The 17,092-nt window shown below is 35.1% G+C and overlaps 4 non-coding genes across 4 annotated transcripts; all 4 read left to right on the top strand.

The window, feature by feature from the left end:
- The first annotated feature begins 6,712 nt into the window (after window positions 1–6,712).
- On the top strand, window positions 6,713–6,784 carry Trnaa-ugc (transfer RNA alanine (anticodon UGC)). Its single transcript has one exon. It is a non-coding gene; the product is annotated as a tRNA-Ala (tRNA).
- Window positions 6,785–6,787: 3 nt separating this feature from the next.
- On the top strand, window positions 6,788–6,860 carry Trnaa-agc (transfer RNA alanine (anticodon AGC)). The gene has a single exon. It is a non-coding gene; the product is annotated as a tRNA-Ala (tRNA).
- Window positions 6,861–15,354: 8,494 nt separating this feature from the next.
- Window positions 15,355–15,426, top strand: Trnaa-ugc (transfer RNA alanine (anticodon UGC)). The gene has a single exon. It is a non-coding gene; the product is annotated as a tRNA-Ala (tRNA).
- Window positions 15,427–15,429: 3 nt separating this feature from the next.
- Window positions 15,430–15,502, top strand: Trnaa-agc (transfer RNA alanine (anticodon AGC)). The gene has a single exon. It is a non-coding gene; the product is annotated as a tRNA-Ala (tRNA).
- Window positions 15,503–17,092: the final 1,590 nt, after the last annotated feature.

Raw genomic sequence — 17,092 nt, 5'->3', positions numbered from 1 at the left:
TGCATAAGAAGCTCAAAAGCACCCATAACAAACGTTTCTCGTAATGTTCTTTCGCTACCCATATAGGGAACTTTGCATGCATTTTTTTGCCTTTTTCTACTAAGAAGCTGAAAAATACTAAAACTACACGCTTTTGGTAAAGTTATGCTGTTTTCCCATAAAGTGTGTTTTGCATGCATTTTACCGTTTTGGTAGGTAAGTAGCTCAAAAGCATTGAAAAGAGAAGGTTTTAGTATTTTTTTTTTTTTTGTAATTTAGTAATTTTTCCCCCATATGGCGTGTTTTACATACTTTTTAGCGTTTTCCTACCTACCACGCTCATAAATTCTAAAAAGACACGTTTCTGGAAATCTCGATTTCTTTCCCCCAATGTGAAAAACAATCAAAATACACATTGTTTGTAAAGTTGTACTGTTTCTCCATATTGAGTGCTATTTATGCATTTTAGCGTTTTGGTACCCAAGAAGCTCAAAACCATTGATAATACACATTTTTGGTAACTTTTTTTTTTTTTCGTTTCCTCATATAGTGTATTTTCCATGTATTTTGACGTTTGTCTACGTAACAAGCTGAAAAACACACACAAAAAAAATTTTCATAACCTGCTCAAAAACTCTCAAAATATTTGTTTTTGGTATAAATTCTGTTTTTTTTTTTATACAAACATCCATGCGTTTTAGCGTTTTCTTACATAACTAGTTCAAAACACTTGAAAGAGACGTTTTTGGTAATGATCTTTTTGTTTTCCCATACAGGGTGCTTTCCTTGTTTTTTTTAGCGTTTCAGTGCCTAGCACGCTCGTAAACACTCGAAAGACACGTTTTTTGTAAAAACCCGTTTTCTTTCTACATATAGGATGCTTTCAATACATTTTGGCGTTTTGATACCTAACAATGTGAAATACATTCAAAATGCACCTTTTTTGTTGTATTGTTCTGTTTCTCCATATAAAGTGATATTCATGCGTTTTTAGTGTTTTTATACCTGATAAGATAAAAGATTCTTTTAACACAAGTTTCTCGTAATGGCTTATCCTTTCCCTATATAGAATACTTTCCACGCATTTGGGCATTACCTACGTAACAAGCTGAAAAATACTCCAAATATGCGTTTTTAATAGAAATATACTCTTTTTCCATGAAGGGCGTTTTACATACCTTTTACCGTTATGGTAAGTAGCTCAAAAGCACTAAAAAGCGACGTTTTTTTTTTTTGTTAAAGTTTTGTTTTAATTTATAGGGTGTTTCCCATGCTTTTTTTATTGTTATTTTTTGTGCCTAGCGTGGTTATAAACACTCGAAAGTAATGCTTCATGAAATCTCGTTTCCTATCCCAACATACGCTCCTTCCTATGCATTTTGGCGTTTTGGTAGCTAACTAAATACTCAAAATATTTTATTTATGCTTATGTTATTCTCTTTCTCTATAAAAGGTGTTTTGCATACATTTTAGTAATTTTGGTACGAAAGTAGTTCAAAAAAAAAAAAAAAACACGTTTTTGCTAATAACCCGGTAGGGTTATTTCTATGCTTTTATTCGTTTATCATACCTAAAACGCTGAAAACTTTGAAAAGTCACGTTTCTGTTAATGTCGTTTCTTTTCTCATATAGGTGGCTTTGCATGCATTTTGGCGTTTGGTACATAACTTTGGGAAAAACAATTTAAATTTACACTTCTTTGGTAATGATGTTTTGTTTCTCCATACAGAGTTCTATTCATGCCTTTTAGCGTTTTTAGTACCTAAGAAGTTTAACAACTCTCATAATACATGTTTCACTTAATTATCTATATTTCCCCATGTAGAGCACTTTCCATGCATATTAGAATTTTTTAACGTAATGTGCTCAAATCTATATTGTTTCTCCATAAATGGTGTTTTGCCTGCGTTTTAGCGTTTTATTACGTAAGGAGCTTAAAAACACTGAAAAGAGAAGTATTTGGTAATGATGTATTGATTTCCCATGTAGGGTACTTTGAAAGCTTTCTATCGTTTTGGTGTCTAACACGTCCATAATCACTCAACAAACACGTTTCTTAAAATGTCGTTTTCTTTTCCCCTATTAGATACTTTGCATGCATTTTAGCTTCTTGGTACCTAACAATGTGAAATACACTCAAAATACACGTTTTTTGGTAGTGTTGTTCTGTTTCTCCATATAAGCTATTCATGCGTTTCAGCGTTTTGGTACTTGAGAAGTAGGAAAAAGAATAACATTTATAATACACGTTTCTCGTAATGTCTTTTTGTCTCCCCATATAGATTGTTTTTCATGCATTTTGGCGTATAGGTTCGTAACAAGTTCAAAAGCACTGAAAATACTTGTTTTTGGTAATGTTACTCTTTGTCTCCATGAAGGGTGATTTATGTGCGTTTTAGCATTTAGGTACGTATCTAGCATAAAAATTCAAAAGACTCGTTTTATTTTCCCATATAGGGCATATTGTATGCATTTTGGCGTTTAGGTACTTAACAATGTAAGAAACACTCAAAATACACGTTTTTTGTAATATTATTGTTTCTCCGTATAGAGTGCTATGCAACGCTTTTTGGTTCCTACAAAGCTAAAAAAAAAAAAATCATAAAACACGCTTTTCGTAATATCCTTTCGTTTTTCTATATTGGGTACCTTGCATGCATTTTGGCGTTTATGTACGCAACAAGCTGAAAAAAAAAAAAATTTAAAATACTTGATTTTGATAATGTTACCCTGCCTAAAAAAGTGGGGTTTTTGCATGCGTTTTAGCGTTTTGTTAGGTATGTTCCTCAACAACACTGAAAAAAAAAAATGTTTTTGGTAATGTTATTTTAATTCCCCATATCGGGTGATTTCGATGTTTTTTTTAGCGTTTGTCACACATGCACTGAAACACTCATAAGATACGTTTCTTATAATGTCATTTAATTTCACCGTAGAGGCTGCAATGCGTGAATTTTGGCGTTTTGTTATCCAACGATGTGAAAAACAAACTTAATACACATTTTTTTGTATTGTTATTCTGTTCCTCCAAATAGAGTGCTATTCATACGTTTTACCTTTTAGGTGCCTAAGAACCTTAAAACACTCAAAATACACGTCGCTCTTAGTGTTCTATATTTGATGTACCTTCACTACATATTTGTGGTTTTGTACGTAACAACCTAAAAAAAAAAAAAGATATACAGAAAATGCACGTGTTTGTTAAAGTAATTATTATTTTTCAATAAAAGATGGTTTGCAAGTGTGTTAGCGTTTCGGGACGTAAGTAGGTAAAAAACACTCAAAAGACACGTTTTGGTATTTTTTTTTTTTTTTCCATATAGGTGTTTTTCATGCTTTTTATTCGTTTATCATACCTAACACGCTGAAAACTTTGAAAAGTCACGTTTCTGTTAATGTCGTTTCTTTTCTCATATAGGTGGCTTTGCATGCATTTTGGCGTTTGGTACATAACTTTGGGAAAAACAATTTAAATTTACACTTCTTTGGTAATGATGTTTTGTTTCTCCATACAGAGTTCTATTCATGCCTTTTAGCGTTTTTGGTACCTAAGAAGTTTAACAACTCTCATAATACATGTTTCACTTAATTATCTATATTTCCCCATGTAGAGCACTTTCCATGCATATTAGAATTTTTTAACGTAATGTGCTCAAATCTATACTGTTTCTCCATAAATGGTGTTTTGCCTGCGTTTTAGCGTTTTATTACGTAAGGAGCTTAAAAACACTGAAAAGAGAAGTATTTGGTAATGATGTATTGATTTCCCATGTAGGGTACTTTGAAAGCTTTCTATCGTTTTGGTGTCTAACACGTCCATAATCACTCAACAAACACGTTTCTTAAAATGTCGTTTTCTTTTCCCCTATTAGATACTTTGCATGCATTTTAGCTTCTTGGTACCTAAAAATGTGAAATACACTGAAAATACACGTTTTTTGGTAGTGTTGTTCTGTTTCTCCATATAAGCTATTCATGCGTTTCAGCGTTTTGGTACTTGAGAAGAAGGAAAAAGAATAACATTTATAATACACGTTTCTCGTAATGTCTTTTTGTCTCCCCATATAGATTGTTTTTCATGCATTTTGGCGTATAGGTTCGTAACAAGTTCAAAAGCACTGAAAATACTTGTTTTTGGTAATGTTACTCTTTGTCTCCATAAAGGGTGATTTATGTGCGTTTTAGCATTTAGGTACGTATCTAGCATAAAAATTCAAAAGACTCGTTTTATTTTCCCATATAGGGCATATTGTATGCATTTTGGCGTTTAGATACTTAACAATGTAAGAAACACTCAAAATACACGTTTTTTGTAATATTATTGTTTCTCCGTATAGAGTGCTATGCAACGCTTTTTGGTTCCTACAAAGCTAAAAAAAAAAATCATAAAACACGCTTTTCGTAATATCCTTTCGTTTTTCTATATTGGGTACCTTACATGCATTTTGGCGTTTATGTACGTAACAAGCTGAAAAAAAAAAAATTAAAATACTTGATTTTGATAATGTTACCCTGCCTAAAAAAGTGGGGTTTTTGCATGCGTTTTAGCGTTTTGTTAGGTATGTTCCTCAACAACACTGAAAAAAAAAAAAAAACAAGCAAGGTAGACTCAAATACTCCGGAGCAAAGCTGCCTCATTTTGTTTCATTGATCAGCCCACCCTTGCACACTTTCAAACCAAAGCCATTTTTCATTTATCATCGACGATTTTATATTCGGATCAAAATTTAAATGACGTTTGAGAACTTTCGGCCAAAATTCGTTGAGGACCGTGACGGCCTTGGGCGCCGCACGGGGGGAGAAGGTGGCTGTCGGGTCCGGCCTGGGGCCCAAGGCAGAGAACTGGCAGCAGGTCCTTCTTTTCCTTTACAGCCTCAAGCTTCAGTAGTAGTCGTCCACTTGCAGCGCCTTACACTAGGCAAGGGGTCGCCATAAGCAAGAGATCAATGTCTACCATTCACCAGATGTTGCCCGGAGGGGGGAGTCCTTATGGGGAGTAAGGGCTCTTTCCATAGAGTCTGGTGGAAGGTGTGTACGGGTCCTTTGATTATGATGACGCCGGGCTGAACAACTCGCCATGAACGAGGGCACGCTGTGTACCATGCACCAGACACTGGCAGTACGAGGGGTCCTTTAGGGGAGAAAAGGGCTCACTTCATGACAGTGGCTGGGGAGTGGTGTGTGGTGGGTCATTGCTCATGGCGACCCGTGTGAGGTGCGGCAAGGTTGTATCGTCACTGCCCTCACACCCATGGGACTGGGGTGGACCCTTGGGGAGGAAAGGTTAGTCCTGTTACCTATGTAGGTAGGTAGACAATATCGTATAGCTATCGCCGCGCCAGCATCGTTATAGTGGAAACTCGCATCGTTATCGTGGAATCGCATCGTTATCGTGGAAAATCGCATCGTTATCGTGGAATCGCATCGTTATCGTGGAAAATCGCATCGTTATCGTGGAAAATCGCATCGTTATCGTGGAATCACATCGTTATCGTGGAATTGCATCGTTATCGTGGAAAATCGCATCGTTATCGTAGAATCGCATCGTTATCGTGGAATCGTATCGTTATCGTGGAAAATCGCATCTTTATCGTGGAAAATCGCATCGTTATCGTGGAATCGCATCGTTATCGTGGAATCGTATCGTTATCGTGGAATCGTGGAATCGCATCGTTATCGTGGAATCGTATCGTTATCGTGGAATCGCATCGTTATCGTGGAATCGCATCGTTATCGTGGAATAGCATCGTTATCGTGGAATAGCATCGTTATCGTGGAATAGTATCGTTATCGTGGAATCGCATCGTTATCGTGGAATCGCATCGTTATCGTGGAATCGCATCGTTATCGTGGAATCGCATCGTTATCGTGGAATCGCATCGTTATCGTGGAATCGCATCGTTATCATGGAAACTCGTATCATTATCGTGGAAACTGGAATCGCATCGTTATCTTCGTCACGCGCATCGTAATCATCGTTATTTATTTATTCATTTATGTTTATATATTTAAAGCATCAAATTCGTCATCATTATTTGGGCTTCTATAATTTATTTATTATTTCTGCTGGCGTACGGTGAGAATAACTCTGACGGTCTACTTCTTGCTTTTCTAGCTCATGTTCCTTCCATTCACTGATAAATTAGTAAACTTTTCAAATTTATTTATTTTTTTTATAATAAATGTATAAAAATTTAAATTATTTTCTAAAATTAATGTATATATAAAAATGGAAATTACTTTTTAAACAGATATAAGTAAATGTGGATCGCATACCAAAACAGAATTTGCCTCTTGTAGATCACGTTGGCTGTGTAGATTGTATGCCAAAGTAGCGCCCCTAAACCTGAGATGACCTAACGTAGCCTGAGCCAACGCAAGTTCAAGAGTGATATGCAAGAGTGATTGTTTAAAGCGTTTATGTCAAGTGTTGCCTTTCACAATTACTTTCCCTTCTTTTTCTATTCTTCACATTCGGCATCAATTATTTAATGATCGGAGTGAACGACTGGCACTGTCACGACTTAACACCAATCAGGAATACCACGCTGTTCTATATTCTCTCTCTCTCTCTCTCTCTCTCTCTCTCTCTCTCTCTCTCTCTCTCTCTCTCTCTCTCTCTCTCTCTCTCTCTCTCTCTCTCTCTCTCTCTCTCTCTCTCTCTCTCTCTCTCTCTCATAGTATGCCACGCTTCACGAACCTGCCACCTTATTGCTTCTATCGTCAAATTTAAGGGGGTGTAGCTCAGTGGTAGAGCGTTCGCTTTGCATGTGAAAGGCCCAGGGTTCGATCCCTGGCACCTCCACCAGGGGATGTAGCTCAAATGGTAGAGCGCTCGCTTAGCATGTGAGAGGTACGGGGATCGATACCCCGCATCTCCAAATTTTTATACAGGGTACGAGAAAGATTTAGGAGTTATAGTTAGCTCTGAACTCCGTCTAGGGAAACAATGCATAGAAGCCGATAACACCCTTGGCATCTCAGGAACTTCCACAAAACGTTGCCAAATGCCATCTTAGCCTCACAGTGAATCCAGAGAAAGCAAAATGATGGTAGTTTAAAAGTTAGGCATGTAGAAAAAACAAATTTAAGAACATAAGAACATAAGAAATAAGGGAAGCTGCAAGAAGCGACCAGGCTTACACGTGGCAGTCCCTGTATGAAACACACCTACCTATTTCCATCTGCTATCCCCATCCATAAACTTGTCTAATCTTCTCCTAAAGCTTTCTAGTGTCCTAGCACTAACTACATGATTACTGAGTCCGTTCCACTCATCTACCACTCTATTTGAGAACCAATTTTTTCCTATCTCCTTCCTAAACCTAAATTTTTCAAGCTTGAACCCGTTATTTCTTGTTCTACCCTGGTTGCTGATCCTAAGAATTTTGCTTACATCTCCTTTGTTATAATTATACCACATAAAGACTTCTATCAGGTCCCCTCTTAACCTACGTCTCTCTAAAGAATGTAAATTTAACAGCTTCATCCTCGCCTCGTAAGGAATACTCCTCATCCCCTGTATCCTTTTAGTCATTCTCCTCTGTACTGATTCTAATAGACCTATATCTTTCCTGTAATGTGGGGACCAGAGCTGCACCGCGTAGTCTAGATGAGGTCTGACCAGCGCCAAGTATAACTTTAATATTACTTCCGGCCTTCTACTTTTAACACTCCTAAAAATGAATCCTAGTACCCTATTTGCCTTGTTTCTGGGTACTTTGTATATATTTTCGCATTTATGTACGCAATAAGCTAAAGAAAAAAAATTGAAAATACTTATTTTTGGTAATATTATTTTGTTTCTCCATACAGTGTGTTTTGAATGCTATTTTTCCGTTTTGGTACGTAAGTAGCTCAAAAACAATGGAAGGGATGTTGTAAGATCACTTAACCCATGTTAAATTGCCTATGTTCAATTCGTATCTCCTCCCTTATTTATTGACCAACTTCTTTCATCCAAAAATAATTTTAATCAGGAAGAATAGGAGAACAACGTCTTTTATCTTTTTTTTTTTTTCATACGATAATAAAAAAAAGTTCTATTGAAACGTAGAAAAAAATTATATTCAAATATCTAAAAAAACGTATTGAACTCCAAACAAAAGATTCGATAGCAGATATATATATATATATATATATATATATATATATATATATATATATATATATATATATATATATATATATATATATATATATATATATATATATATATATATATATATATATATATATATATATATATATATATATATATATATATACATATGTATGTATATATACATATGTATGTATATATACATATGTATGTATATATATATATATATATATATATATATATATATATATATATATATATATATATATATATATATATATATATATATATATATATATATATATATATATATATATATATATATATATATATATATATATATATAATTTTTTTTTATTTATTATTTTTTTCCCTTTAAATACAAAAAAATATTGTTTGGCTTAAAAATTTCGTGTTTCCTAATGTTGTACGCAGAGAGAAAACAGTAGATTTTCAAAGGAGACAAAAAGAAAGCAGGGATATCAGAACAATATGGGAAAAAAGGGGAAAAAAAAATATCATACATGTCTCGCAGCGCGAGAAATTCATGCATCTTAGCCTTTTAGTCCATAAGAAGCTCAAAAGCACCCATAACAAACGTTTCTCGTAATGTTCTTTCGCTACCCATATAGGGAACTTTGCATGCATTTTTTTGCTTTTTTCTACTAAGAAGCTGAAAAATACTAAAACTACACGCTTTTGGTAAAGTTATGCTGTTTTCCCATAAAGTGTGTTTTGCATGCATTTTACCTTTTTGGTACGTAAGTAGCTCAAAAGCACTGAAAAGAAAAGGTTTTAGTATTTTTTTTTTTTTTTTTGTAATTTAGTAATTTTTCCCCCATATGGCGTGTTTTACATACTTTTTAGCGTTTTCCTACCTACCACGCTCATAAATACTAAAAAGACACGTTTCTGGAAATCTCGATTTCTTTCCCCCAATGTGAAAAACACTCAAAATACACATTGTTTGTAAAGTTGTACTGTTTCTCCATATTGAGTGCTATTTATGCATTTTAGCGTTTTGGTACCCAAGAAGCTCAAAACCATTGATAATACACATTTTTGGTAACTTTTTTTTTTTTTTCGTTTCCTCATATAGTGTATTTTCCATGTATTTTGACGTTTGTCTACGTAACAAGCTCAAAAACACACACAAAAAAATTTTCATAACCTGCTCAAAAACTCTCAAAATATTTGTTTTTGGTATAAATTCTGTTTTTTTTTTTTTATACAAACATCCATGCGATTTAGCGTTTTCTTACATAACTAGTTCAAAACACTTGAAAGAGACGTTTTTGGTAATGATCTTTTTGTTTTCCCATACAGGGTGCTTTCCTTGTTTTTTTTAGCGTTTCAGTGCCTAGCACGCTCGTAAACACTCGAAAGACACGTTTTTTGTAAAAACCCGTTTTCTTTCTACATATAGGATGCTTTCAATACATTTTGGCGTTTTGATACCTAACAATGTGAAATACATTCAAAATGCACCTTTTTTGTTGTATTGTTCTGTTTCTCCATATAAAGTGATATTCATGCGTTTTTAGTGTTTTTATACCTGATAAGATAAAAGATTCTTTTAACACAAGTTTCTCGTAATGGCTTATCCTTTCCCTATATAGAATACTTTCCACGCATTTGGGCATTACCTACGTAACAAGCTGAAAAATACTCCAAATATGCGTTTTTAATAGAAATATACTCTTTTTCCATGAAGGGCGTTTTACATACCTTTTACCGTTATGGTAAGTAGCTCAAAAGCACTAAAAAGCGACGTTTTTTTTTTTTTGTTAAAGTTTTGTTTTAATTTATAGGGTGTTTCCCATGCTTTTTTTATTGTTATTTTTTGTGCCTAGCGTGGTTATAAACACTCGAAAGTAATGCTTCATGAAATCTCGTTTCCTATCCCAACATACGCTCCTTCCTATGCATTTTGGCGTTTTGGTAGCTAACTAAATACTCAAAATATTTTATTTATGCTTATGTTATTCTCTTTCTCTATAAAAGGTGTTTTGCATACATTTTAGTAATTTTGGTACGAAAGTAGTTCAAAAAAAAAAAAAAAAACACGTTTTTGCTAATAACCCGGTAGGGTTATTTCTATGCTTTTATTCGTTTATCATACCTAAAACGCTGAAAACTTTGAAAAGTCACGTTTCTGTTAATGTCGTTTCTTTTCTCATATAGGTGGCTTTGCATGCATTTTGGCGTTTGGTACATAACTTTGGGAAAAACAATTTAAATTTACACTTCTTTGGTAATGATGTTTTGTTTCTCCATACAGAGTTCTATTCATGCCTTTTAGCGTTTTTGGTACCTAAGAAGTTTAACAACTCTCATAATACATGTTTCACTTAATTATCTATATTTCCCCATGTAGAGCACTTTCCATGCATATTAGAATTTTTTAACGTAATGTGCTCAAATCTATATTGTTTCTCCATAAATGGTGTTTTGCCTGCGTTTTAGCGTTTTATTACGTAAGGAGCTTAAAAACACTGAAAAGAGAAGTATTTGGTAATGATGTATTGATTTCCCATGTAGGGTACTTTGAAAGCTTTCTATCGTTTTGGTGTCTAACACGTCCATAATCACTCAACAAACACGTTTCTTAAAATGTCGTTTTCTTTTCCCCTATTAGATACTTTGCATGCATTTTAGCTTCTTGGTACCTAACAATGTGAAATACACTCAAAATACACGTTTTTTGGTAGTGTTGTTCTGTTTCTCCATATAAGCTATTCATGCGTTTCAGCGTTTTGGTACTTGAGAAGAAGGAAAAAGAATAACATTTATAATACACGTTTCTCGTAATGTCTTTTTGTCTCCCCATATAGATTGTTTTTCATGCATTTTGGCGTATAGGTTCGTAACAAGTTCAAAAGCACTGAAAATACTTGTTTTTGGTAATGTTACTCTTTGTCTCCATGAAGGGTGATTTATGTGCGTTTTAGCATTTAGGTACGTATCTAGCATAAAAATTCAAAAGACTTGTTTTATTTTCCCATATAGGGCATATTGTATGCATTTTGGCGTTTAGGTACTTAACAATGTAAGAAACACTCAAAATACACGTTTTTTGTAATATTATTGTTTCTCCGTATAGAGTGCTATGCAACGCTTTTTGGTTCCTACAAAGCTAAAAAAAAAAAATCATAAAACACGCTTTTCGTAATATCCTTTCGTTTTTCTATATTGGGTACCTTGCATGCATTTTGGCGTTTATGTACGTAACAAGCTGAAAAAAAAAAAAATTTAAAATACTTGATTTTGATAATGTTACCCTGCCTAAAAAAGTGGGGTTTTTGCATGCGTTTTAGCGTTTTGTTAGGTATGTTCCTCAACAACACTGAAAAAAAAAAATGTTTTTGGTAATGTTATTTTAATTCCCCATATCGGGTGATTTCGATGTTTTTTTTAGCGTTTGTCACACATGCACTGAAACACTCATAAGATACGTTTCTTATAATGTCATTTAATTTCACCGTAGAGGCTGCAATGCGTGAATTTTGGCGTTTTGTTATCCAACGATGTGAAAAACAAACTTAATACACATTTTTTTGTATTGTTATTCTGTTCCTCCAAATAGAGTGCTATTCATACGTTTTACCTTTTAGGTGCCTAAGAACCTTAAAACACTCAAAATACACGTCGCTCTTAGTGTTCTATATTTGATGTACCTTCACTACATATTTGTGGTTTTGTACGTAACAACCTAAAAAAAAAAAAAGATATACAGAAAATGCACGTGTTTGTTAAAGTAATTATTATTTTTCAATAAAAGATGGTTTGCAAGTGTGTTAGCGTTTCGGGACGTAAGTAGGTAAAAAACACTCAAAAGACACGTTTTGGTATTTTTTTTTTTTTCCATATAGGTGTTTTTCATGCTTTTTATTCGTTTATCATACCTAACACGCTGAAAACTTTGAAAAGTCACGTTTCTGTTAATGTCGTTTCTTTTCTCATATAGGTGGCTTTGCATGCATTTTGGCGTTTGGTACATAACTTTGGGAAAAACAATTTAAATTTACACTTCTTTGGTAATGATGTTTTGTTTCTCCATACAGAGTTCTATTCATGCCTTTTAGCGTTTTTGGTACCTAAGAAGTTTAACAACTCTCATAATACATGTTTCACTTAATTATCTATATTTCCCCATGTAGAGCACTTTCCATGCATATTAGAATTTTTTAACGTAATGTGCTCAAATCTATACTGTTTCTCCATAAATGGTGTTTTGCCTGCGTTTTAGCGTTTTATTACGTAAGGAGCTTAAAAACACTGAAAAGAGAAGTATTTGGTAATGATGTATTGATTTCCCATGTAGGGTACTTTGAAAGCTTTCTATCGTTTTGGTGTCTAACACGTCCATAATCACTCAACAAACACGTTTCTTAAAATGTCGTTTTCTTTTCCCCTATTAGATACTTTGCATGCATTTTAGCTTCTTGGTACCTAAAAATGTGAAATACACTGAAAATACACGTTTTTTGGTAGTGTTGTTCTGTTTCTCCATATAAGCTATTCATGCGTTTCAGCGTTTTGGTACTTGAGAAGAAGGAAAAAGAATAACATTTATAATACACGTTTCTCGTAATGTCTTTTTGTCTCCCCATATAGATTGTTTTTCATGCATTTTGGCGTATAGGTTCGTAACAAGTTCAAAAGCACTGAAAATACTTGTTTTTGGTAATGTTACTCTTTGTCTCCATAAAGGGTGATTTATGTGCGTTTTAGCATTTAGGTACGTATCTAGCATAAAAATTCAAAAGACTCGTTTTATTTTCCCATATAGGGCATATTGTATGCATTTTGGCGTTTAGATACTTAACAATGTAAGAAACACTCAAAATACACGTTTTTTGTAATATTATTGTTTCTCCGTATAGAGTGCTATGCAACGCTTTTTGGTTCCTACAAAGCTAAAAAAAAAAATCATAAAACACGCTTTTCGTAATATCCTTTCGTTTTTCTATATTGGGTACCTTACATGCATTTTGGCGTTTATGTACGTAACAAGCTGAAAAAAAAAAAATTAAAATACTTGATTTTGATAATGTTACCCTGCCTAAAAAAGTGGGGTTTTTGCATGCGTTTTAGCGTTTTGTTAGGTATGTTCCTCAACAACACTGAAAAAAAAAAAAAAACAAGCAAGGTAGACTCAAATACTCCGGAGCAAAGCTGCCTCATTTTGTTTCATTGATCAGCCCACCCTTGCACACTTTCAAACCAAAGCCATTTTTCATTTATCATCGACGATTTTATATTCGGATCAAAATTTAAATGACGTTTGAGAACTTTCGGCCAAAATTCGTTGAGGACCGTGACGGCCTTGGGCGCCGCACGGGGGGAGAAGGTGGCTGTCGGGTCCGGCCTGGGGCCCAAGGCAGAGAACTGGCAGCAGGTCCTTCTTTTCCTTTACAGCCTCAAGCTTCAGTAGTAGTCGTCCACTTGCAGCGCCTTACACTAGGCAAGGGGTCGCCATAAGCAAGAGATCAATGTCTACCATTCACCAGATGTTGCCCGGAGGGGGGAGTCCTTATGGGGAGTAAGGGCTCTTTCCATAGAGTCTGGTGGAAGGTGTGTACGGGTCCTTTGATTATGATGACGCCGGGCTGAACAACTCGCCATGAACGAGGGCACGCTGTGTACCATGCACCAGACACTGGCAGTACGAGGGGTCCTTTAGGGGAGAAAAGGGCTCACTTCATGACAGTGGCTGGGGAGTGGTGTGTGGTGGGTCATTGCTCATGGCGACCCGTGTGAGGTGCGGCAAGGTTGTATCGTCACTGCCCTCACACCCATGGGACTGGGGTGGACCCTTGGGGAGGAAAGGTTAGTCCTGTTACCTATGTAGGTAGGTAGACAATATCGTATAGCTATCGCCGCGCCAGCATCGTTATAGTGGAAACTCGCATCGTTATCGTGGAATCGCATCGTTATCGTGGAAAATCGCATCGTTATCGTGGAATCGCATCGTTATCGTGGAAAATCGCATCGTTATCGTGGAAAATCGCATCGTTATCGTGGAATCACATCGTTATCGTGGAATTGCATCGTTATCGTGGAAAATCGCATCGTTATCGTAGAATCGCATCGTTATCGTGGAATCGTATCGTTATCGTGGAAAATCGCATCTTTATCGTGGAAAATCGCATCGTTATCGTGGAATCGCATCGTTATCGTGGAATCGTATCGTTATCGTGGAATCGTGGAATCGCATCGTTATCGTGGAATCGTATCGTTATCGTGGAATCGCATCGTTATCGTGGAATCGCATCGTTATCGTGGAATAGCATCGTTATCGTGGAATAGCATCGTTATCGTGGAATAGTATCGTTATCGTGGAATCGCATCGTTATCGTGGAATCGCATCGTTATCGTGGAATCGCATCGTTATCGTGGAATCGCATCGTTATCGTGGAATCGCATCGTTATCGTGGAATCGCATCGTTATCATGGAAACTCGTATCATTATCGTGGAAACTGGAATCGCATCGTTATCTTCGTCACGCGCATCGTAATCATCGTTATTTATTTATTCATTTATGTTTATTTATTTAAAGCATCAAATTCGTCATCATTATTTGGGCTTCTATAATTTATTTATTATTTCTGCTGGCGTACGGTGAGAATAACTCTGACGGTCTACTTCTTGCTTTTCTAGCTCATGTTCCTTCCATTCACTGATAAATTAGTAAACTTTTCAAATTTATTTATTTTTTTTATAATAAATGTATAAAAATTTAAATTATTTTCTAAAATTAATGTATATATAAAAATGGAAATTACTTTTTAAACAGATATAAGTAAATGTGGATCGCATACCAAAACAGAATTTGCCTCTTGTAGATCACGTTGGCTGTGTAGATTGTATGCCAAAGTAGCGCCCCTAAACCTGAGATGACCTAACGTAGCCTGAGCCAACGCAAGTTCAAGAGTGATATGCAAGAGTGATTGTTTAAAGCGTTTATGTCAAGTGTTGCCTTTCACAATTACTTTCCCTTCTTTTTCTATTCTTCACATTCGGCATCAATTATTTAATGATCGGAGTGAACGACTGGCACTGTCACGACTTAACACCAATCAGGAATACCACGCTGTTCTATATTCTCTCTCTCTCTCTCTCTCTCTCTCTCTCTCTCTCTCTCTCTCTCTCTCTCTCTCTCTCTCTCTCTCTCTCTCTCTCTCTCTCTCTCTCTCTCTCTCTCTCTCTCTCTCATAGTATGCCACGCTTCACGAACCTGCCACCTTATTGCTTCTATCGTCAAATTTAAGGGGGTGTAGCTCAGTGGTAGAGCGTTCGCTTTGCATGTGAAAGGCCCAGGGTTCGATCCCTGGCACCTCCACCAGGGGATGTAGCTCAAATGGTAGAGCGCTCGCTTAGCATGTGAGAGGTACGGGGATCGATACCCCGCATCTCCAAATTTTTATACAGGGTACGAGAAAGATTTAGGAGTTATAGTTAGCTCTGAACTCCGTCTAGGGAAACAATGCATAGAAGCCGATAACACCCTTGGCATCTCAGGAACTTCCACAAAACGTTGCCAAATGCCATCTTAGCCTCACAGTGAATCCAGAGAAAGCAAAATGATGGTAGTTTAAAAGTTAGGCATGTAGAAAAAACAAATTTAAGAACATAAGAACATAAGAAATAAGGGAAGCTGCAAGAAGCGACCAGGCTTACACGTGGCAGTCCCTGTATGAAACACACCTACCTATTTCCATCTGCTATCCCCATCCATAAACTTGTCTAATCTTCTCCTAAAGCTTTCTAGTGTCCTAGCACTAACTACATGATTACTGAGTCCGTTCCACTCATCTACCACTCTATTTGAGAACCAATTTTTTCCTATCTCCTTCCTAAACCTAAATTTTTCAAGCTTGAACCCGTTATTTCTTGTTCTACCCTGGTTGCTGATCCTAAGAATTTTGCTTACATCTCCTTTGTTATAATTATACCACATAAAGACTTCTATCAGGTCCCCTCTTAACCTACGTCTCTCTAAAGAATGTAAATTTAACAGCTTCATCCTCGCCTCGTAAGGAATACTCCTCATCCCCTGTATCCTTTTAGTCATTCTCCTCTGTACTGATTCTAATAGACCTATATCTTTCCTGTAATGTGGGGACCAGAGCTGCACCGCGTAGTCTAGATGAGGTCTGACCAGCGCCAAGTATAACTTTAATATTACTTCCGGCCTTCTACTTTTAACACTCCTAAAAATGAATCCTAGTACCCTATTTGCCTTGTTTCTGGGTACTTTGTATATATTTTCGCATTTATGTACGCAATAAGCTAAAGAAAAAAAATTGAAAATACTTATTTTTGGTAATATTATTTTGTTTCTCCATACAGTGTGTTTTGAATGCTATTTTTCCGTTTTGGTACGTAAGTAGCTCAAAAACAATGGAAGGGATGTTGTAAGATCACTTAACCCATGTTAAATTGCCTATGTTCAATTCGTATCTCCTCCCTTATTTATTGACCAACTTCTTTCATCCAAAAATAATTTTAATCAGGAAGAATAGGAGAACAACGTCTTTTATCTTTTTTTTTTTCATACGATAATAAAAAAAAGTTCTATTGAAACGTAGAAAAAAATTATATTCAAATATCTAAAAAAACGTATTGAACTCCAAACAAAAGATTCGATAGCAGATATATATATATATATATATATATATATATATATATATATATATATATATATATATATATATATATATATATATATATATATATATATATATATATATATACATATGTATATATATATATATATATATATATATATATATATATATATATATATATATATATATATATATATATATATATATATATATATATATATATATATATATATATATATAAATTTTTTTTTTATTTATTATTTTTTTCCCTTTAAATACAAAAAAATATTGTTTGGCTTAAAAATTTCGTGTTTCCTAATGTTGTACGCAGAGAGAAAACAGTAGATTTTCAAAGGAGACAAAAAGAAAGCAGGGATA

The sequence above is a fragment of the Scylla paramamosain genome, chromosome 12 (genome assembly GCF_035594125.1).
Source record: "Scylla paramamosain isolate STU-SP2022 chromosome 12, ASM3559412v1, whole genome shotgun sequence".
Taxonomy (NCBI): Eukaryota; Metazoa; Arthropoda; class Malacostraca; order Decapoda; family Portunidae; genus Scylla; species Scylla paramamosain.
Note: the sequence above shows the minus strand (reverse complement) of the source record. Positions and strands in the feature narration are given on the sequence as shown.